General features: G+C 41.1%; 1 protein-coding gene across 3 annotated transcripts in view; it reads left to right on the top strand.

Moving 5' to 3' along the window:
- RARB (retinoic acid receptor beta) overlaps positions 1-24,443 on the top strand; it is a 681,957-nt gene that overhangs the window by 186,279 nt on the left and 471,235 nt on the right. For 2 of the 3 annotated variants that reach the window (XR_009261697.1, XM_058729722.1), the window contains exon 3: positions 4,955-5,046. The exons of the other annotated variant lie outside the window; for it this stretch is intronic. The gene's annotated coding sequence lies outside the window, so the exon portion shown is untranslated. The remainder of the gene's footprint in view (positions 1-4,954; positions 5,047-24,443) is intronic. 3 annotated transcript variants of the gene reach the window in all.

Genomic DNA, 24,443 nt, shown 5'->3' with positions numbered 1-24,443 from the left:
CCTTCTAACATGCAGCATCTCCTAGGCTTGTTTCTCTCCATGTTTGTCTTATTTACCTACCAGATGAAGTTAGGGATGCAGAATGAGGTAAGAGTATTCTTGCCTGTGTAACCTTAGGTAAAGGATTCTACCTAGTACAGGTTCAGTTTCTTCATCATCAAAGCTTGTTGGGAAAAGATGAACCTAGATCAGGATTGGCAGACCATTTATATGGGCCAAATCCAGCCTGCAAACTCTTTTCATGAAGAAAGTTTTATTGGGACACAGCCATGGTCATGTATTTCCATGTTGTTTGTGGCTGCTTTTGTGCCACGATGGAAAAGTTGAGTAGTTGGGACAGAGACTATGTGGCCCACAAAGCTTAAAACATTTACTATCTTGTCCATTGCAAAAAAAGTTTGCCGACCACTGACCTGTGCTTCTTTGTCAGCATATGCTTGTTTGGGTGGTGATGGTTAGTTAGGGGTGAATCTAATTTGTAACGCTTCCTTTTTAAATTGTATCCTCCCCGACACCAATGCCCTACCCCTGCATCCAACTTAAATTATAAGTACTCTTCATTTTGCTAGGCTTAGCGTTTAAGGGATTTTTAGAAATGTTTTCCTCTAAGATAGTTGAGAGACTGAAACCCTGTGGTACAACTGCTTTGAGCGGCTAGCATGTCAGTCCCATGAAAGAGGAACGTGGGGCCATTCGCTGCTGGAACCCCAAAGTATGGCTGTGTGTCCAACACAGAGAGGGCGTGTAAGAATGACTCTTTGGGGGTGAAGTGATGAAGCAGTCATGACTGGAGCTGGTGAGTGTAAAAAGAAAGATGGTGAGGCGCCTGGGTGGTTCAGTCGCTTAAGTATCTAGCTCTTGCTTCCAGCTCAGGTCATGATCTCATGGGTTGTGAGATCGAGCCCCATGTCAGGCTTCTCCTGATAGCATGGGGCCTGCTTGGGATTCTCTCTGCCCCCCTTCCCTGCTCGCACTCATGCTCTCTCTCTCTCTCAAAATAAGTAAACTTAAAAGAAAAGAGAGATGGTAGCAGAACAGGGAGGAACTGGGCCTTAAAGTGAGTTCACCTGTTAGGCACCCCAAGGAAGACTGCCCCTACCCTGCTCGGTTTTTCTGTTCCCTTGACCAAGGTCCAGTGTTGTGTGTCCATCCTTGTTTCAGAAGAAATGGACCTACAGCAGACAGTGGGGTTGTTTTTGTTTTTGTTTTTCTTAATGTGGCACTGGGTAAAGAGGAGGTCTAGATTGCCAGAACGAGCTTTGCAAGGAAAAAAGTACTAATATGACAGAGTAAGAACATGCTGAATGAAGCATTTCATTTATAATGTCTTAGAAAAGAAAAAAAAAAAAAAAAAAAAAAACTTACCAGGGAAAAAGTTCATCTGAAAAATACCAAGATTAAGTTGTGTATGTATCATTGAATCAAATTACTTCTTCTAAGATATTATTATACTATTAACATTTTTCCATTACTGTCAATTTTCCTCTAACTTTTTCATGAGTGTTTTCAGCATTAAAACACACACGGGCATACACACGCGCACAAAGGCTTTCATTATGCAGTGGATGATGACTAAACATCTGTGATGAGGTTTTACTGATGTAAGTCTGTCCACGGAAGGCTACTGGCACCCTCCCTTTTGGCCGTTGCTATCTATGGTTCATTTCTCCGATGATTGGTGATCATGGTGATCAGATCTACTTCAGGACAGCTTACCATACCTCTCCCTTCCATCGACTCTTGCCTTTTTTTTTTTTTTTTTTTTTTTTTAATGTTTATTCATTTTTGAGAGACAAAACAGAGTGTGAGCTGTCAGCACAGAGCCCGATGCGGGGCTCGAACTCACGGACCATGAGATCATGACCTGAGCCGAAGTGGGACGCTCAACCGACTGAGCCACCCAGGCGCCCAGACTCTTGCCATTTTTTAATGTAGTCCCCTCAGTCAGATAGGCAGGAAAGCTGCAGAAACACATTACAGGCTGTTAGTAAACACTTTTCCTAATGGACCACCTTGGCTTCTTGGCCTTTGGTTTTCATCCAGTTTAAAATATTGTTTCCTGGTTTTACCCAGCCTTTTCTCTACTAAACAGGAGTAGTATCTGCTTTGTCTTTTCCACCCCCCAAAACCTCTGGTTTGCCATTCTAGGGGATGGAAGGTGACAGAAAGTGTTCATTCGTTCACTCATTCCTCCATCAAATGATTACTGAATATGTACTGTATTCTAGAGAAGATACTGGGATTAGAAACAGACATAATTTCTGTTTTGTTTTGTTTTACAACATTTACTTTTTGGGGGGTGGAAAACAAACCAACAATAATTGAATAAATAGCAAGCAAAGGAAATAAATGATTGTAAATAATATGTGGAGAATTCAAACATGACTGTACTTGATTGGAGGAACGAAGGTAGGTGCCATTAAAGCTGTGATCTACATAAAGAGAAGCCAACCTTGCAAAGATCATGGAAAAGAGTGTTCTTAAAGATAAGATCTTGGAAAAGAGTGTTCTACAGATAAGATCAGCTAAAGTTTGAGGTGTAGTTAGATGGTTTAAAAAAAAAATCTTTGAAGATGAGTGGTTTAGGAAAAGCAGAGAAGAATTTAACTCCGAATAATAAAGCCTGAAGGGTATTCGGGCATCTGATTCTTAAGAATACGTGTATCTGCCAGTAGCCTGACTAACTACATTGGGGGTTTTTTTGGTATGTTTCTACTGGACAGAACGAGTACTTTTAAACCTAATATTTATGTTCCAGCATTGAAAGGTATCTCTGCTCTTCATTGTCTTTCTAATCCAATTGGGATTCCAGATAAGTTTAGGGCAGAGTTACGTTTTTGGATTGAATTTGAATGGGTCCATAGAGATATTCATGCTGTGATCACTGTTCCAGTTAAACTGGGAGCTTCTGGCCACCACTCAGGAAGTATTGGAGAGGATAACACACAGGTCAGTGTATATCACTATGTTAGCCATCCATGTGAAATGCTGAGTGAGGTGGGCAGTAGGAAGTGGAAACACTTGGATCAATACAGTCAGGTTGAGATTCAGTTCATCACAGCCTCTTCTTGGTTCTTAGTGCCGCACCCAGAGCTGAAGCACAGATCATGCCGTTGGATCAGCAAGGCAACAGTATAGTTAACATGCTTTACGTGAGGGATCGTTGGAGGGGATTATTGGATTTATTTGGCAGAAGGTCATTTCTGGAATTCTGTGATGTCATCTGTGGAGATTCTTAGTACTGTAGGTCTCTGGTCTGTATTTAAAGGTCAGTGGAGATCAAGTTTAACTGGAAGGTGCTGGGAGTATTTGGTGGCGAGAGAATTCCTTTCACGGCACTCGCAGTCTCAGGAAAGATGCTTGGTGACCTCTACTGTATCTGAGCCTTTGAGAATTCCACAACCATTCTGGGAACCGATGAGAGCAGAATATGCATGTGGAAAAGACAAAGTTAAAAACCTATACCATGAAACGTGAAAGCTTTCTTCCTTCATTCTCCTCCCCAGTCATTACCACCTGTGACTTTCCATAAAAAGATGTGTACGGGGAAAACTGGCTCATCTAGAATACAAGTATATTCTCAGAAATTGTAAAGATCATATATACGTGTTTCTTACATGTTTACTGTTCTACAAATTGGTTGTTTCACTTACAGATTTATTTTGGAGACTTTTGTATATAGTTATATTCAGGTCTGCTTCATTTCTGGGTTTGGTTTTGTTTTTTTGAAAAAAACAGCATTGTATCATTTTGTGTGGTCACACCAAAATTTATTTCACCACTCTCTTCTTGATACACCTTTAGTTTATATTTTTACATTCAATATGGCATCTCCCTGACATACTCTTTTGACTCTTTCCACGGGATACTCTGTTAGAGAATTGCTGGCTCAAAGTACATAGGCATTTTAAATTCTCAAAATTGTAATAGCCTCTCCAAAAGTTTATGGAAGTATACATTTCCGCCAATAGTGTATATGGGCCTCCGCTTCCCATATACATCCCCCATACACCCTCTTCCACTCTGGGTACTTGCAAATTTTATTTTTTGAGTGCTCTATTGGGTGAAACCCTGTGTCTTTCTGTTAGGATTTTCTTCTCTTTAAAATAACTCCTATAGGGGCGCCTGGGTGGCTCAGTCGGTTAAGCGTCCGACTTCGGCTCAGGTCACGATCTCGCGGTCCGCAGGTTCAAGCCCCGCGTCGGGCTCTGGGCTGATGGCTCAGAGCCTGGAGCCTGCTTCCGATTCTGTGTTTCCCTCTCTCTCTGCCCCTCCCCCGTTCATGCTGTGTCTCTCTCTGTCTGAAAAATAAATAAACGTTAAAAAAAAATTAAAAAAAAAAATAAAATAACTCCTATAATAGGGCAAACACGCAACAGGACATAACCGTTTGAAAGCTAGGTCTGTTATGAGTTTGATACATGTCTATTGTTTCTCATCCAATGCTCATAGGGGCTGGACTTATTTCAAAATGCAAAATTTTTCCGATTTTGGAAGGTACCATGTATAGATGCCGTGAATTAGTATCACTCCCCACCCAGTGGGGAGCAGCACTTCCTAAAAGCACAGCCGTGCTTCTGTAGCAAACCGTATACCTTATCCCCACAAAGTGGACCAAGCAAAAATAAGAAATACCCTCACATCAGTTTAGGGAGGGCTTTTGCCATGAGATGAGTTTGCATCAGGTAAGGTCTCGCCTCCAAATGAGTTATGAAAAAGAAACGTGGGGGTTCAGAGCTATTGGATTTCACAATTGCCATCAAGATATTGTGAGCTTTTGTAAACAAGTGCTTCATAAAGAGAGAAGGAAGAAGCCTGTGCCGGATGGGTCGATGGCACACAAATAGAATCCTCTGCCTGCCTGTGAGAACAGGTCGAGGATATTGAAACCATGCAAAGGTTTCAATTGAAAGGAGTTGCCATGGAGTCTGATGGTTTTTCCTTCCTTCTGTAGTTTTCTTCCGGCAGGAGTGCCTGTGTACCGTTGGCCAGTGGTTGATTTCAGTGTTGCCAGTGAAGCAGTTTGAGGACCGTGGCGAAGGCGAGGTGAGTAGATGAGTAGTCCACAGAGCATCAGGTATGATGTGCGCCTTTGGAAGCGTCAGGGACCGTGACCCCCCTCCTTCTGGTATTTCCATCCCTGAATCTTCCTGCGTGTTTTATCATAGCTATAGATGAAATGACCCAAAAGTAAGTGTCTTGATGTAGACAAAAATCAGGAAAGACCTTGGTGACTCATGGTCATTGCCCACATTCCTGCTGTCTTCAGCAGGCTTTTAGGAAACGTACCGATTCAAGAGCGGGCAGATTCACAGCAATCATGAAAGATTTGTGCCCAGGAGAAAGCTGTCCTTGAACAAGGGGAAGGAGGTTGAGAACTGAAAATGGTACGAATCTTTTTTTAGTTAATCCTCATGGTACCACTTTCTTGGGATGAAGTAACTTGTCAGTATCGCTCAGCTCAATGAATTGAACGTTGCTACCATAAAGCAAGTCATACCAACCTGAGAAAGGCCAAGGTGTCATAAAGAAAGATCTTCTTTTCTGCCCTCGTGAATGGCAGATCTGAAATTTAAACCCAGGGCAGTCTACCTTAGCCATTTCTACTAGTTCTATCTTTCTGTTTCTGGTAAACTTCATCTGGTCAATAAGATTCCTCTTGTGAGTTGATTTTGTTTGTGTGGAACTGACCATATAATGAGTTGTATTGGGAAGGTTTTTTTTTTCTTTAATTTAAGTAGATTTATTTCTTTTGAGAGAGAAAGAGAGGATGTAAGAGTGTGAGCTGGGGAGGGGCAGGAGACAGGGAGAGAGAGAATCCCAACAGGTTCTGCGCTCGTAGCGCAGGTTTGATGCGCAGGCTCGATCTCGCAAACCGTGAGATCATGACCTGAGTCGAAATCAAGAATCGGACCCTTAACCGACTGGATGAGCCACCCAGGCACCCTGGAAAGGTTTCTGAAGCTGAATCCAGGTCATTGATCTATTGCCGTGTATTCTAAGGGCACAGGAACGGGTGGTATGGGGGTTTAGTGGGGACAGATTAGCCACACAAATGCTGTCCCAGGAATGGGTCATCTTTGAGATCCTTTACTGTTCGAGAATTCTGTAAAATATACATTTATTTGAAAATATATCAAAAAGTCTCAGTCTGTGTAATATTATTAGTCAGCAGAGAAATGCAAATTCAGGTCATACTGTGAATGGCTACCTGAATGGCTAAAATGAAAAACACAGATCACACCAAGTTTGAGTTGAGGGTATGGAGCAACCAAGACTCCCATACAGTGCTGGTGGGAATGTAAGTTGGTACAACCACCTTGGAAAACTGTCAGTATTTACTAAACCTTCTGAACACGCATAGATCTTATGACCCATTGATGCTATAGATAGAAACCTACTAAAAAGCACTAGTGTGTGTGTTCACTAAAAGCATATTACACAAAACTCCTACTGTTCCTAATAACTCAACGCTGGAAAATACCCAAAGGTCCGTTAAGAGTAGAATGGATTGGTGTGCCTGGGTATCTCAGTCGGTTAAGCATCCAACTTTGGCTCAGGTCATGGTCTCACAGTTCGTGGGTTCAAGTCTGGCATCAGGCTGGAGCCTCCTTCACATTCTGTGTCTCCCTCTGTCTCTCTGCCCCTCCCCTGGCTCATGTTCTGTCTCTCTGTCTCTGTCTCTCTCTCTTTCAAAAATGAATAAATACTAAAAAAAATTTTTTAAATAAAAAAATAAAAAGTAGAATGGAAAAATAAATTGGGGTATATTGACAACAATGGACTATCGTATATGAAGTTCATGTATATAAAAGTAGAAACTGATTCCATCATGTAGATATGCATATGCAAAACTCATCTCCAGTGTTCAGAGTTCGCAGAGTAGCTTCCCTGGTGGCGTGGAGGTAATGACTATAAAGGGAGCTTCTGTTTGTTGGTCGTCTTCTATTTCTTAATCTCAATTGATGGGCATAGGAGCGGTGAAAACTCATTGAGCTTAGAATTTGTGTGCTTTGCTTTAAGCATGTGTCATGTCATAGTAAGTTAAAGCATTTTTAAAATTCTGAATGAAGAAAATAATCGTTATCATTTCCGCGGGTTTACTCTAAAGGTAGAAGATTTTCATAATGACATTATTTTCAGTGTTAGAGAATTTTTATTTTAGCTCCCTACAGTTTACGCCACATACAAATATCCTGAGTCCCCACAGAGAACCTACACATGCTGGACGTTATTCCTCTCCTACCTAATGAGCTTTAGGATGTGCATCCAGGCTTCTCTGAGACCTACTGTAAAAGAAAAAAAAAAAAATAAAGACAGTAAAAAGATAGTAAAACAAGTGCTTTGATAGCACTTTTAAAAAATTCATAACAGGTATAAAAAGAAGTGACAGCTGTTTAGTGTATACATGTGCAAAAAACAGAAAACAAAACAAAAAAAAAAAGATTTGTGGTACCGTAAAGGGTATCAGTCATATGTTTTGCCAAGTAAGGCTACATGGGTTCTGATACAATAGTCTTAGTTCCTTCTTTGGCCTTGTGAATTATGGATTCAGCTGTTTACAAGCCTCTGTGCATTTGGAGGGAGAGACTGGAAGAATGTGATCACCAGATTTGCACTCTCCTGAAATTTCTCTAGTATGTAGGTTCAAGCAGCTTCTATTATCTGCCTTGCAGTTGGGATTGCTTCCCATTCCACTGTTTTTACTTGTCAGTCTTTCCCCCCTTCCCCATAGGTTGGCTGGTCTAAATCATAAATGCACATTTGGTGGGACAAGCATTGCTATTCTAAAGCAAATCATACCCACTTTATAAAGTCAATATCATGAATAGATATCTTCTTTTTATGCATTATCAGTTTTAACGTAATAGGAAAATTAAAGCATGCATTTCCCAAGAATAGAAATCAAATGTAATCTAAATGCAAGCCGCAGGTCGATTGCACAGTAATATTTGGTAGTATGGCTATTACTAATCCCAGCAGGAAAGCAGCACAGATCACTTACACAGTTTACAGTGTGTGCCCCAGAATGACAGCAGTGGAAAGATAACCAGCAAATAGGAAATGTGAGCCCAGGCAGCAGCTTCTGAGAATGAGCTCTTGTGATTCACATCGGCAGAAAAGGTGGTTTGTTTCCCATAAAATGGGGCAGCAGTAAAAAATGGAGACTGTTCCTGATATTCTGCATTTTATCAAATCTAAACCGCCATCTGAGTTTCCTACAGGATTTATCATTGTGATGTTGCAAAGGACGGCTTCTTAGATAAACCAATGCACAGCAGTGTTCCACCATTTAAAAATTTGCTGTTCCACCTAAGTAAATTTTCCAGCTAACTGAAACACATCCCTTAGGCGGCAGGATTCCCTTCCTTCCCTCCTGCCATTCTTTTTTTTTTTTTTTTTTTTTTTTTTTTTTTTTTTTTTTTTTTAACCTTGACCATGTCAGTTGAAAAATATTCACAGGCATATGGTCGCACTTCCCTGCTTTCTTAAACAGAACTTGGGAAACATGACTTTTTGGCCACTTAGTCATCATTATAAACATCAGTTGAGGGGAACAATTATACTGTGATTCCTTCGAAAACTCTAAGGGTGGGTGGAGCTATAGTCTCTCCACCAAATGGTCCCACACTGCAGTTTTGTTTTGTTTTTTTTTAATATGGTTTCCGTAGTCCGTCTGCCTCTTTCTTTGCCATCAAGCTATCAGCCGTTTATTGTTTGTTTCTAACGGTGATCTTATTTTTCTTACAGATAAATCTCTTTGTTTTCTTCCTCTAGCCTAATCTGAAGTGCAAGAGAATCAACTAGGCTCATTTTTGCCTCGTGCAAAGCGTAGAGAGGTTCTGAGTGAAGACCCGGCGAGGTCTTTTGCAAGTAAATATATGTAATATGCTAAGATCTCATGCCACACAGTTCCTAACAGTTTGACAAAAGCTTAATAAATATTAGCTGCCATGATTATTTTAGTATATAATATAATTATTAAAAATTATGTGTATATCGGTTAAGGGTACATGAAGCAGTGAATGCACTCAGCCATGAAATGGCTCAGTCACAATAGAGGTTTATTTCTCAAGTACAGAAAAGCCCAGGATCAGGGTGGAGGTCACTAGCAGTTACCTTCCACAAGACGATTCACCTATCCAGGCATCTTCTGACTTGAGTCTCTTCCATCTTCTAAAGTTCAGATGTCCTCGGAATCCACCCAGAGAAAGAGGAAGAGATGAAGGCAGGAGGGTTTTCTGGGCCAAATAAGGAAGTACCACACAGCACTCCCCCTCACAACCGATTGGCTGGGACTCAGTCATGTGGCCACACCTAACTGCAAGGGAGCCTGGGTCTGATTTAGTGCCCAGGAAGAGGGGGAGAATGGGGTGTGCGTGCGTGCGTGCGTGTGTGTGTGTGTGTGTGTTTATTTTAGAGCATGCAAGTGGGGGAGGAGCATAAGGTGGGTAGAGAAAGAGAGAGAGAGAGAGAGAGAGAGAGAGAATATCTTAATCAGGCTGCGTGCTCAGTGCAGAGCCGGGTGCAGGGCTCGATCCCACGACCCTGGGATCTTGACCTGAGCCAAAACCAAGAGTCCGTTGCTCAAACTACTGAGCCACCCAGGCACCTCCAAGAGTGGTTTCGATGGATTTCAGTCTCTGCTGCTGTAACGTTTTGGTTTTGTTTTTCTACACGGAATGTTGTGCCATTAATTTTAACAGTTTCGAAGCCACTTTTCTTCTCTGCAGTTTTTGCTATGTTCAAGTTGTGAAAGGTTTTAAAAATTAACACTGTGTATGAGCTAATGTTAAAACGATTTTTTTTATAATTAGCTCACTTTAAAACTTTGCTACAACTGGTATCACTTAAAATTAGCTTCCCCATGTCAGTATTAACTCTGCACCTTTTCATTCAAATATTCCCTGCCAGTTTCCAGGTAGCAATTCCATACAGAATGAATCTTCATGTGGAAATCGTGAGCTACAGGGCAAGATCTCGGGCTTTGCCATTATCCAGGCCAAATTTTATCCCTGCATTGCCACGTACACATGGTAGGATCTTGGATATGACACTTAAGCTGGCGAGGTTTCTCATAAATAAGTGTATGTAATATGCTGAGACCTAACACCAGGCAGTTCCTAACACTTTAATAAAAGCTTAATAAATATTAGCCGCTGTGATTATTTTAGTATAGTTACTGTCATTATTAAAGACGTGGATATCAGTTAAGGGTGCATGATTTGGTTTGCTTCCCTTCTTGGGAGCCCTACGTCAGCCATGCTTCTTCACCCAGGCAGCCCCGGATTCTCTATTCGCTCCAGTCGATTCCAGCATGTAGCTTTTCCGGCACTCCCAGAGCCGGTTTCAAAGCCACCAGCACCTGTCAGGCGGAGCCCTCTCCTCAGAGGTGTGGGTCCCTTCTTTGAGCTTTAAGTTGTGACAATTCCAACCTCTTCCCTTTGTTTCCCCAGCCTGTGAGTGAAAGCTGATTCCTGTAATTATTACCTATAACACTTCTCTTCCCTTTTTCCCTATTTGGAGAATTTTCAGTTCTCCAGTGTCTGGTTAAAAATGTTTGACATTCAATCTTCTTAAACTATACCAGTATTGTTTTTGTCTCCTGACTGATTTCAGAAGTTCTTGTCGGGACTGGTCTCAGGAACAGACCCCTAAAAATGGGAAGGTAGGAATGACCACGCTCATAGACTGACAGTTGATCGTGTCTAGGCTAAATAAATGTCACCGTGTCTCAGTCTCTGGCTTTCATGGTTGCTGCTCCTGTTGTTAGCTAAATCACAAAACTAATATATTTATAGCATTCCTTAGTTTTTAAAGGGTATTCGTATGTGTTACGTTATTTAGTCCTTCCTGTCTCTGAGGAACTTCTCAAGTGAGGAGACCCAACTTCTGAGATGCTTGAAACCACTGAGTTAGTAACTGTAAGAGCCAAGGACTCAAAATCAGTTATTTCAATGCTTTTTGTCCTCTACCCTACAAGCTGACTTTTAGAAATGTTTTAAAAGCACCGACGGCTTCATTTAGAGCAAATTTTGTTTTAAATATTAAGCTTTCTTCCAACGAGAGAACACAGCGCCAGTTGACATGGTGAAGGGGAAAAATAATCCAATAAGTTGGCTTCGTTTAGTCACGTAGCTGCAGCCTTAGACGGCTTTAATTACGTCTTGCTCTGGAGGAGAAATAATTTTTGGCTTTTCCCATTTTTATTTTTATTTTTTTTTAATTTTTTTTTCAACGTTTTTTATTTATTTTTGGGACAGAGAGAGACAGAGCATGAACGGGGAAGGGGCAGAGAGAGAGGGAGACACACAGAATCGGAAACAGGCTCCAGGCTCCGAGCCATCAGCCCAGAGCCCGACGCGGGGCTCGAACTCACGGACCGCGAGATCGTGACCTGGCTGAAGTCGGACGCTTAACCGACTGCGCCACCCAGGCGCCCCTGGCTTTTCCCATTTTTAAAAGATATTAAGTTTCAGAATCTCAGGAAGAAGGAGTATTTTCTCTATTGTAACAGTTTAAGTTGATCAAGCATTAGTAGTAAGAATCTGTTCCTAATTACCCAACCCAAATTGAATAATCTCAGCGTTGCCCCGGGTATCAAAATTGGTCATCCTCATTTCTCAGGAAAACAATGAGCTGTCTTTATGTGAAAGACACATAAAGCTCCAGATTTAAGTTTACTTTGACATAAATAGAGTGTGCTTTTACAAATGTGTGCGGATTATGTACATTTTTATGAGTTTGACAGAGAGGAGAACGGTGGACTGGGGAGAAATTTGTAACATCTTGGCTCTTTTTCCAGCCTCTTGCGTTTTTCCAAAGCTTGGCAGCGTTATTTTCATACCGTTCAAACACTTGCATGGCCGTGGCAGCAAGGAAGTCTAGAATACATAACAAAGCCATCCTGTTGTTTCAGATGCAAGTAATCATTCCTAATACTGTGTTGACTTCATTTACTGAGATCTATATTTTTATAAAGGCTTTGAGGGAAAAGTCAGTGGCATAATTTTAGGAAGTGCCTCAATTATATTTGAGAGTTAAAACTATATTTAATTTTAGTTGTTAATTACCAGCTGCTATTTTTAAGTTCCCTACCATCTTGTTTTTTAGGTAAAAAATGTATACGTTTAAGGGGTACAACATCATGATTTTATGTGCATTATACATAGTGAAACGATTACTACAGTGAAGCTAATTAACATATCATCTCCTCACATAGTTGCTTTGTTGTTGTCGTGAGAGCACCTGAAATCTTCTAACAAATTTCCAGTATTCAACGCAGGATTAACTCTAGCCATCATGCTCTACGTTAGATCTGTAGACTCGTTCATCCTACATGGCGGCAACTTTGTACCCTTTGACTAATATCTCCTTCCATTTCCACCCTCTCCCCGCCCTCGGCAACCAGCGGTTACTCTCTGCTTCTGTGCATTTGACTTTTTCAGGTTCCACTTACAAGTGAGATCACCCAGTATTTTTCTTTCTGTGCCTGCTTTGTTTTACTTAGCATGATGCTCCTCAGGTTCATCCATGTTGTTGGAAATGTCAGGATCTCCTGTGCTTAAAAACTGAGCAATTAATAGGTGTTTAATTATGTGGGGACACACACACACACACACACACACACACACACACACACACACCAATCACAGTTTTTTAGCTCGTCCTCCATCAAGAGCACTCACTTTGTTTCCATAGCTTGGCTATTGAGGCGAATGACAATAGACATGGGGTGCAGATATCTCTTGGAGATACCGATTTCGTTTCCTTTGAATATATACCCAGAAGAAGTTTTGCTGGATCATTCACTAGTTATAGTTTTTGGTTTTTTGAGGAACTCTGTACCGTTCTCTGTAATGCCTGTACCAATTTACATGCCTACCAGCAGTGTTCAAGGGTTCCCTTTTCCCCATATTCTTGTCAACACTTTTATTTTCTTGATAATAGCCATCCAAACGGATGTCAGGTGATACCTCCTTGTGGCTGTGATTTGCATATCCCTGATCACTCTTAGTATATGCATATTTTAGCCACCGAAATACTGTTGACACCGGCGGCCATATTTGTTGTGCATGTGGAAATGCTCTCCCTCGTTGCCTAGCAGACTGCTTTTTAATGAAATGCCACGCCCTTTCCTAGGAATTGTCAAAAGCAAACTGACAGCTCAATAATATGTATTGCAATCTGTGTTTCCTAAGTGAAATTATCTCTGTTTCTACCAAAATTTGTATTCCGTTTTCCTTTCCTTCACTCTGACAACAGATTAAACCTTTGATTTGGATGTGATTTGACAACATGCATCTACTCTGGTGTGGTTTTCTGGTTTAGAATATCACATACACACCACAACCAATGTCTCTGTGTTCGATTATAAACTCCTAGGGGGCAGGAGTCCGCATTTCCGTTTATAACCTAACCCATCACACCACGGGTATTAGGCAGTTGTTCAGTGTTTGGGTTATGAAAATTATTTTAAATAAAAGGGAAAGCAGGCTCTTATAGAGGCTAACAGTTATTTGGACATAGGTGATCCTAAACCAAAACACATAGTTGAGACCAGCCATGGTTCTGAGCTGGAACTTGGTCATCCTTTCAGTTCACGTATTGCTTGTGAACGACTCCCCACCAGCAGAGGCCGCATGGTGAGCCTTGCTATTTAAATCATGGTCCACAGGCCAGCAGCCTCAACATCTTTAACCTAGAAGTTTGTTGAAATGCAGATTCCGGAGCCTCAGTTTAGACCTTCTGCATCATTCTGCATTTACGTGATCCCCCAAGTGATTTGTACACACTGCAAAGTTTGAGAAGCAGTGATGCTAGAAGACCTGTTGATGTACTTACTGATTTGTAATTTAATATCAGCATCAAGTAAGCATCCTATTTGGAAACATAATCCTCTTGAACTATTACCCTGGAGTAGCAAGGAGGTTTCTCAAAATCTTAGAAGGTAAACATTTACCGTCACTTTGATACAAATATTAAAGAGGTATCTTCTTACATACTAATTTTTCTATCTGTACTGTGGGGCGTTAAAAAACTAGCTTTTCCTTTATAAAAACTAATGGTTTTTCTAATCCTGGTGCATTGGAAATTAATGCTCAATGTACTTTATGTTATGCTGAGTCTAATCAACCTCACGATACAAAAACCACAGGGATTATAAAATCTGTGTTCTTTAGATACATCCTCAATTTTTTCTTTCCTGAATATTAGGGTATTTTCTATGTATCTAGTAAATACCTAATTTTTTTTTTTTTTTGGTGTTCTGATAGATATTCAGCATCACTGGAAGCCAGTATTTTTTCATGTGGCTTTGTCCTGACTCACCATTTATTTTAAAACACATCCCGTTATAAAGCGATCTGTCACTTGGTTTATTTTTGTTCTGATCTTTTTCTTCTTGTTTCCATTTCTCCCTGATAATTTCCTTGCTTTTGCCCCTTTGTATTTGCATTATCTGAACTGACACAGTCTGGTACCACTGCTTCCAATTAGCTTCTTTCTGCTTTCCCTTCAGGAATTCCTCTTGGACTTGGGCACATTCTGTTCCCAGGTTCTCTTGGGAGACTGATAAGGAAATTAAATTACTGCTGCTGCGATGCATTTCAGCAACACTGTAAATTTCCCAAAAGTCTGCATTTTCATATTGCGTCTATTTTGACAACCCGAAGACCCGATCCTTTCTTTATTTAACAATAAATGTCCAGAGGAATTATTTTTGGCTTGTTTGTTTTCTTATTCAGAGAATACAGTCATCTTTCAAATGCAAGGGCTAAAAAAAAGATAATTACTTTATTTAGTAAAGGAGAAGGAGTTGCATCATTATTCTTTTCTGTACAACTTTCTGGTTATAATTGAACTGTCACTTAATTCATCAAATCCTGCTAATCTCCATCGAATGCTAGTTTCAGGTCCTTGGAATCTTCTCAGCCAGAGACAGACCCAGGGTTTCACAGACAGTCTTGCCACCAAGCTGTGATGGAGACGATGGGTTTAGGAAAGAATTTTGAACTAAAGGCTGTTGAGTGGAACTCTGGCCAGAGAGTTCCCTAGCAACGAGTAGTGGCCACCAAGGCAGGAAGACTAGAGAGTAGAGAGCAGGAACGTTTGGTTGTATGGGCATTGCCCACTCTCCCTTGGAAAATAGAGGCCGAGAGCATGTGTATATGGGACCATAAGGATAGAAAGGCCTGTCGTGTTCCCCTGGAAATTATTGGTATCGTTCCTGGATTTTATGCGTAAAAGAATTTGTGAATTAACCAAAACGTTTGAGTGATTTGAAGATGGTGTGTAAAAAAATATATTCTTTGTTGGGGCACCTGGCTGGGTCAGTTGATTGACTTGATTTCGGCTCAGGTCATGATCTCACGCTTCATGGGCTTGAGCCCCATATTGGAGCTTGCTTGGGATCCTCTCTCCCACTCTGCACCTTGATTTCGGCTCAGGTCATGATCTCACGCTTCATGGGCTTGAGCCCCATATTGGAGCTTGCTTGGGATCCTCTCTCCCACTCTGCACCTCCCCTGCTTGTGGTGTCTCTCAAAATAAACAAACTTAAACAAACAAAAAAAAAAACGCTTTGTCTACCTACACTCCTACTTAACTAGTTTGTTTTCTTGGGTGTTTTAAAAGCATACATTTGTGTCGTTATTATGTATAAGGAAGGGTGGGGGTTAGGTAAGCAATGACGTGTTTAAACCAGTTGTGTTTCCAGAGTATCCTATTCCGTCCCCTCCATCGCTGTGTAGCTGGGAGAAGTGAGAAGTATTACCCTTCATAAGACTTCTGCCTCCTCTGGATCCAAGATAGCTTCTGGTGAAATTCCTCACACCAAAGACCCACGCACTCAAACTGGCCGGTTGGAACAATTATCAATTTGGGTTGATTCTATCACGAAGCTACTCTACATGCAAATAATGTAGAGTTTTAACTAGTTTGGAAATGCTCTAAAAGTATCTTTGAGTTAAAATACTTGTCTTAGAGTGAGAATAATCAAGCCTGTTTTAAAAGGATTTTACCTTGTTTCCTGGGATGAGTCTCTAAAGTTGCATTTCACCGATTCTAAGACACACTCCCTTCCCTACCTCACACGCAAATTTTAGTATTCCTAAAATCAAGATACAGCTTTTATTTTATGGCGTCTTACAGGTGTTGTTGGGAGCAGCTGTAACACAATTACCATTCTTTGCATGCGTAAACATGACGGTTATTTGTAGTTGAATGACCAGACAAAAGAACTTGTTCATATTTAAGATAGTCATTTAAGGACCATTGGATGAAAGGGTTAGCTTATTGTCTGACCAAGTTCTGTTGACACTGAGTAAGATCCAAAAAGCTCTAGCATGGAAACTGGTCAAATGGTTGGCAACTTAGAGGCAATAACGGCACACTCTTTTTTAGAAATGCATAGTTACCGGGGCACCTGGGTGACTCACTTGAGCATCCGACTTCAGCTCACATCATGACCTGATGGCTTGTGAGTTCCAGCCCCACCTTGGGCTCTGTGCTGACAGCTTGGAGCCTGGAGCCTGCTTCAGATTCTGTGTCTCCCTCTCTCTCTCTCTGCCCCACCCTCGCTCATGCTCGCTCGCTCTCTCACAAATAAACACTAAAAAAAATGTGCAGTCATCAAAGATTGAATCGAAAAGTGATTCGGAAGGGTTGGACTCTGAGTACAAAGACATTTTAAGAGGACCTTAACCAGTATATTCAACTCAGGTTTCCATTTGTAGGCAAAAGAATGACACATGATAAAAATATGTGCCAAATCTGCAAAGAGCCGCTTGAAAGAGTGTAAAATAAAAAACAAGGAGTAAGAAGGGCTTATTTCACCGCTTAATCCACAGGATTTTTGTTTGTTTTTTAGTAATACATAGAAAACCATGTTGCTTACTGTGAATGGCATTTTCAGTCTCTGAAATTCAGTTGTTCGAAAAGGGCAGACAATACCTTGGTGAGCGTGTGTACGTGTGTGAAGATGATTCCTTAATTGTGCTGAATCTGTATGCAGAAGAAGTCAGTGTTTCTAATTGTGCTTCACATTCTTTAATTTTTCATTTTTGAAGAGAATCATTTCTCTTTAGGGAGAGCCCAGACTCTCTCCCACAGAGATAATTTTGAGAAGTGATTTCTTTTTTCCTCTGTGAGCCTGTTCTGTAGACCACCTGTGTACCTGACACCTTAGTAATGGAGTTGACTTGCTCTGCTGGTTGAGATTTTTCTTGATTGCGAGTTCGCAGAAGTCCCTGAAGGAGAGCACAGAGCAGCATCTCACAGAACTCAGGGCCTGAGATGTAGCAGAGTCCGAGAAATTGAGTCCTAGAGCAACCCAGAAGCCCCCTCTGCGCTTGCTTTAAGTAAGTGAACATTTTAACTAGTTTGGAAATGCCCCATACACATCCTTGAGTTAAAATGTTTGTTTTATCAGAGATCACAGTAATCAGTTTGTCGGAATTTGATGGAGGTTATAACCTACGAGATCCTCCTATGTATGAAACAGGAGCATCTCATTAGAATTTATAAACGAGCGACAGTCAAGAATGCAGGAAGGAAAAGAAGTTGGACAATCTTAGGTCGACCTACACACTTCAGCCTCAGAATAGAAGTCTGTGATATTGCTTGACTTTGTACTATGTGTCCCCCCACCCCCCAAAAAAAAGGTGACAGTACAACTTACTTTAACAAAAAGGTATAAACCACTAATGTTTATGAGCAAGTTCATACTTGTTGTGCAGGGGGAGTGGGAGGCTACCCAGTGACTTTGGCCGCTAAATCTCTCTATTACTCGGTAATTATCTCTCTTCTCTGCTTTCTCTCAGACAACCAAAGTCTTACTTTAAGTCTAAATAACACAGTATCTTTTGAAAAATGGAAAGATCTCTGAAGATGAGCTTTGTCTTTATTGCTCCATTATCCTGGGTGATTTATGGCACCTGAATAAGCAATCAACCCAGGAATGACAGGCTTGTGTGGATTCTTCTTTTCTCCGTTTTAAAGTGAAAATATTGGCAGATAGAAAAGGACCAATCAAATATAATGAATTTGTTTTACATTAAGTAAGAGCACTTCTGCACATTGTTTCATTACATGTGTGGGTCCACTAAAGACCCACTAACCGAGAATCTTACATTGGCATTTTCTGATTTCTCATGTTTAATGGTGATGTGGCTCATTCAGTCAATCAACCAATATTTTTTGAGTGTGCCAGGACCTGGACTAGAGCAGTGAACCAGACAGATGCAGTCCTTGCCCCGTAGCGTAGCAGAGAAAACAAGCTATTCAAGTAGTCACTGCAGCCAAATATAACAAGATATTCTTCCCAAATAATAACTCTTCTGGAAGGCACGTATAAGGCATGTGTAGCACAACATAAGAGTCTAGGAAAACCTCCCCCTTTGTAAGAAACAAAACAAAAACATTTAAATTGAGAACTGAGAACCAAGTAAAAGCCAGGAGTGTGAAATAAGAGTGTTCCAGGCAAAGGGAACAGCATGTGTAAACGCCCAAAAAAGGGAGGGGCGGACCTTGTACTTTTGAGGAAGAGAAAGTCCGTGGGTTGTGTGAAAAAGTGCTCATTTCAGATTCTCCAGGGACTTTTAAGGTCTTTTAAGGCATCGAGACTGTATCATAAGCCAGTGTAGACTTTCCAGCATAGTTGAAACTCAGAGAATAGGTTGGATAAGGCAGTGGACCAGACATAGCTGATGTAGGGGTATACCGCCTGCACCCCTTCTGCCCCACTGTAGGGGTGAACCATTGTAGGAGTACGACCAGTTAAGATGCTGGAGTGCCCCAGAAGTGAGTTGCTGTTGGCCTGAAGTAGGGTAGTGACAGTGGAGTTATAAGTGAATGGATTTCAAACAGAATCAACTGTGTGGGCCTGAAGGCCAAGAAAGAGTCAAGCTTAGCTTTCAGGGTTTCATGGTAGCAATTGGATCATTATTGGAACTAGTCACTTTGGCGGGGGGAGGGGGGTTGCATATATGTACACTTCGTTATTCAGAAAATCTTAACTAAAATGCATTACTACAATCTGTTCAGTATCAGAAGAAAAAATAGTTGAGGGGAAGAGAAAATTATAATGAAAAAATGAGATAGAATCAGGGAGACACCCAGCCCATCACTGAAGTCAAGTCTCCTTTGTAGAGAAGGGCCACACATTGGACCCTGAGCCTTTCAGCAGCCCAAGAGAAGGGGCAAAGATGATTCATAGTGTTCATGAGTGAGATGAAACCCGTTGATTGGAGAAGCCCCATTCTGCCTGATATTGAGAACAATGAGAAAGTTCTCCAATAAGTCTTTCTCAAAAGACCTCAAATAGTGTCACAAACAACATCCTCATCAGAAGCAGTGATAACCTTCATCAGCTCTTTCCTATGATCTCTCAGTATAGACCAGTACAAAGGTAATTGAAAATCAATTTTGTGAGAGGAGGGAATACTCCCATCAGATTCAGCCTTACGTGGTTCTGATTGTCACTTCCTGATGATCTGTCATCAACCCCGGGGCTGGAGTGTTGAGTATTTTTTTCTTACATGGTGTCTGTGAGGTTCCTGAACTTTTATTAAAAAAAAAAAAAAGAGTAAATGTACACCCTGTATAATTTTTTTGGATATCAAAACAGGAAAGAACCTCTTTCTGAGGAATAGACCTGGGTTTGGGGAGTTGTCCAGAGTACATCTTCTCTCAACCAAGTTCCTGAAAGACATTACTGAATCTGTAATGAATTTAAGGTGATATTCTTGGAGAAGTACCTGGAGAACAGCTGCTCTGTTTTGTCAGGAAATGCTAAGCCATGTGCTTTTTGAGTCCAGCTAGGGATAGAATTAATACCCTCCTGTGGAAGTCAGGGTATTTAACAATGAGATATGCCTCAGTAGAAGGGTACCTGGTTTTGCTTAACTATGAGCCATAAGAGTGTCCCAGGCAACACAAGATCCTCCCCCAGAAAGTCATTTTGAGTCCATTACAATACAGACAGATGGGAGATGGAGGTCCCAGAGTTCCTTGTTTTAAGGGACAACTTTAATCTTGATTTCAGAAAAATTTTAAAGCAGCTGTAACCAAATGCCCACTTTGGTCATAAAAATGAAAATCTCAGCAAATAGAGTATCCAGAGTATATCAGGCTTTGAGCAGTGTCATTCCCAATACAGACTGAAAAAATTGTAATGCAATTCTTAAAGGATCCGTTAATTTTTTTTAACCAATTCCCCAGCTTCCTTAGGCCTAGGGATAGTAAATATGTACGTTTGTGTTGTTAGTAAAAAATATGGGTAGTTCTAGACTGTAGTCTTATTTCCGTTAGATTTCCGTGTGATAGCTGAATTAGTCGATTGCTAGCAATACCTTGGGTTTGAACTCACTTGAACAAGAAGCTTGGTTCTGCTAAAAGGCCATCTAGGAAGTGTGAGAGGGAGGGGGCTGTTGAGTTTAGTGGTCCGAGGAATATACGTTGAAATCACATTTCCTGGGTCCTCAGCTGTGCTCCTCCATTTGACTTTGGCAAATTACCTTCTTGTGTCATTTCTCTTAGTTATAAAATAAATATAATAACAGTGTGTACTTTATGACCGTATGGTGAGGAGGAAACAATATATGTAAGAGATTTTAGGACGCTTGGCTATAGACAACGCTCCATAAACTTTGGCTGTTATTACGGGTCTTAGTTGAACTGTATGCACTGACCCGTTCCTTCCACCTATAGCCCAAAAACAGGCTGTAGGACACGAAGCAAGCTAGAATGATAGGTGTACCTCAGCCCAGCTCCTCTAGTGAGGCAGTGACCGTGAGGACATGTGCTCTCCTGCCAAAAGTAAGGGGGTTATCTTCATATTTGAAGACCTGCTTATTCACTTGGGTATAGCAAGTGGCTAACATAAACATTCAGATACACTTTCTTTCTTTCTTTTTTTAATATAATCTGTTGTCAAATTGGCTAACGTACAGTGTGTGTAAAGTGTGCTCTTGGTTTTTGGGGTAGATTCCCGTGGTCCATCACTTACATGTGACACCCAGTGCTCATCCCAACAAATGCCCTCCTCCATGCCCATCAGCCATTTGCCCCTCTCCCCCAACTCCCTATCCACCCTCAGTTTGTTCTATTTGTCTCTTATGGTTTGCCTCCGTCCCTCTCTGTGTGGAACTAATTTTTTCCTCCTTCCCTTCCCCCCATGGTCTTCTGTTAAGTTTCTCAAGATCTGCATATGAGTGAAAACATAGGCTATCTGTCCTTTTCTGACTGACTGATTTCACTCAGCGTAATACCTTCCAGTTGCATCCATGTTGCTGCAAATGGCATGATTTCATTCTTTCTCATTGCCAAGTCGTATTCCATTGTATATAAAAACCACATCTTCTTCATCCATTCATCAGTTGATGGGCACTTAGGCTCTTTCCATAATTTGGCTATTGTTGAAAGCGTTGCTATAAACATTGGGGCACATGTGCCCCTATGAATCAGCATTCCTGTATCCTTTGGATGAATTCCTTGTAGTGCTATTGCTGGGTCATAGGGTAGTTCTATTTTTGATTTTTTGAGGAACCTCCACACTGTTTTCCAGAGCGGCTGCACCAGTTTGCATTCCCACCAACAGTGCAAGAGGGTTCCCGTTTCTCCACATCCTCGCCAGCATCTGTAGTTTCCTGATTTGTCTATTTTAGCCACTCTGACCAGTGTGAGGTGGTATCTCAGTGTGGTTTTGATTTGTATTTCCCTGATGAGGAGTGGTTGAGCATTAGATGTACTTTCTACTAGAACTGAAGATGCTGATGAGCTGGTGCCTGTATTTTATCATTAAAAACTAAAGGAGCATTTGCACTTTTTAAAAGAAGAATCTAGTAAGTAGGTAAATGAGATCACACGAGAGACTTACACAATCAGAAGGCAGAATCGGGGCTGGAGAAAAGCAGAAGTTGTGGTTTGAATGTGGAAGAAAAAGCCTGTTAGACCCCTCCCCACTTTGAGGGATACAGGTATAAAATTCATTCATCACGAAAACTGGTATGCCTACGGTGGGTGTGCAAGGAAGAAAAAATAAAACACGCATGGGTGCAAAGCAAGTCGAGGTCTTATGGTCTGAAATCTTCCAGGAGTTTTTAATACCTGTATCAGGGGTGGCAAACCCAAATGACCAGAGGACCCAGACATGTAACCTGAAGAAAGGGGCCGAGCACACGGGAGATTATAAACGGGAACTGACACTCACAATCAGTGCTGGAGAACAATAGTGGTGGCAAGTGGGAACCTGGAGCTTCCGTGCCTTTTAAAAGAGAGCTACTACTCAGGTCTAACTGATGGTTACCATAAGGGAAGGTGGATGGTGTATGGCCACGTCTTCCAAGTTGTCAGGAAAGCCTTTTAATATTTTTAATAACTATTTACAAATATTATCAATTAATCGAAATGTAAGACACTGTGTGGGCCAACATTATTGGCCAAAGTAAAAAACACATCTGTGTGCCCACTTGAGTGTGATTTCTTGAACAGGTAGCTTACCCACTTGACATTGGATGCAGGCTTCCATATGTTAAGTAAAACCCTTTCCAAAACTTCTCTGACAAAAATGGGTCTTGTTGTTCGGGTGTCCTCACAGAATTGGGAGAAATGGGTAAAGACCTAGCCTCTTTTAGGAAGATAAATGATCTAGGAGACTTTCTGAGCAATATGGGCCTCCCAAGTCTTGAAGATTTGGATCCCAGGTCATAAGCTGTTGCCCTTTGGCCTTCAGTCCAAACTTGACTGAAATTTCGCCACACCCAATCGTTTGCTTACTGTCTCGGGCAGCTTTCCCATGGCCACGGCTGAATCTGGTAGTTGCTCCAGAGACCCCACGGCCTGCACAGTCTCAAACATTTACCGTCAGGTCCTCTACAGAAGAAGTTGGCTAACCCCTCATCCAAATAAACACACCGACCAGAAGTGGTTATATAATCCCAAAAGTACTGTAACAGAAGTCCATAGACAGGAATTCATGCACGTGTATCCAAAGTGCTGGGACAGCCTGAAACAAGGGGAAGGATCAGCCCTTGTGGGAGGTGGTGTGGAAGGCTATCCTGGAAAGGTAATACCTGAGTCTTGAAGGACAGGATAGAGTTTCCCCAAGTGCAGAAGGTAGAGCTTTGGGGCATTACATGTTTGGATCACAGCTAATGATTTAAGCTTGTGAAAGAGAGGAGGAGGCAAAAAAAAAAAAAAAAAAGGACTTAACACTTCCAGGAATATGTCAGGGAAGCAACAAAGAATTTTGCTCATGTCCCTTTCAGCTCTCAGAATCACTAGGTGCCTACATAAGTTTATTTTTAAAATAACTCCTTTGACCAATATCCCTGATGAATATGGATGCAAAAATTCTCAATAAGATACTAGCAAATCGAATTCAACGGCATATAAAAAGAATTATTCACCATGATCAAGTGGGATTCATTCCTGGGATGCAGGGCCGGTTCAACATTCGCAAATCGATCAACGTGATACACCACATTAACAAAAAAAAAGAGAAGGACCATATGATCCTGTCAATTGATGCAGAAAAGGCCTTTGGCAAAATCCAGCACCCTTTCTTAATAAAAACCCTTGAGAAAGTCGGGATAGAAGGAACATACTTAAAGATCATAAAAGCCATTTATGAAAAGCCCACAGCTAACCTCATCCTCAATGGGGAAAAACCGAGAGCTTTTTCCCTGAGATCAGGAACACGACAGGGATGCCCACTCTCACCGCTGTTGTTTAACATAGTGCTGGAAGTTCTAGCATCAGCAATCAGACAACAAAAGGAAATCAAAGGCATCAAAATTGGCAAAGATGAAGTCAAGCTTTCGCTTTTTGCAGATGACATGATATTATACATGGAAAATCCGATAGACTCCACCAAAAGTCTGCTAGAACTGATACATGAATTCAGCAAAGTTGCAGGATATAAAATCAATGTACAGAACTCAGTTGCATTCTTATACACTAACAATGAAGCAACAGAAAGACAAATAAAGAAACTGATCCCATTCACAATTGCACCAAGAAGGATAAAATACCTAGGAATAAATCTAACCAAAGATGTAAAAGATCTGTATGCTGAAAACTATAGAAAGTTTATGCAGGTAATTGAAGAAGATATAAAGAAATGGAAAGACATTCCCTGCTCACGGATTGGAAGAATAAATATTGTCAAAATGTCGATACTACCCAAAGCTATCTACACATTCAGTGCAATCCCAATCAAAATTGCACCAGCATTCTTCTCGAAACTAGAACAAGCAATCCTAAAATTCATATGGAACCACAAAAGGCCCCGAATAGCCAAAGTAATTTTGAAGAAGAAGACCCAAGCAGGAGGCATCACAATCCCAGACTTTAGCCTCTACTACAAAGCTGTCATCATCAGGGCAGCATGGTATTGACACAAAAACAGACACATAGACCAATGGAATAGAATAGAAACCCCA

The sequence above is a fragment of the Neofelis nebulosa genome, chromosome 5, assembly GCF_028018385.1.
Source record: "Neofelis nebulosa isolate mNeoNeb1 chromosome 5, mNeoNeb1.pri, whole genome shotgun sequence".
NCBI lineage: Eukaryota > Metazoa > Chordata > Mammalia > Carnivora > Felidae > Neofelis > Neofelis nebulosa.
The sequence above is the reverse complement of the archived record's forward strand: the minus strand, read 5'-3'. Positions and strand labels throughout refer to the sequence as shown.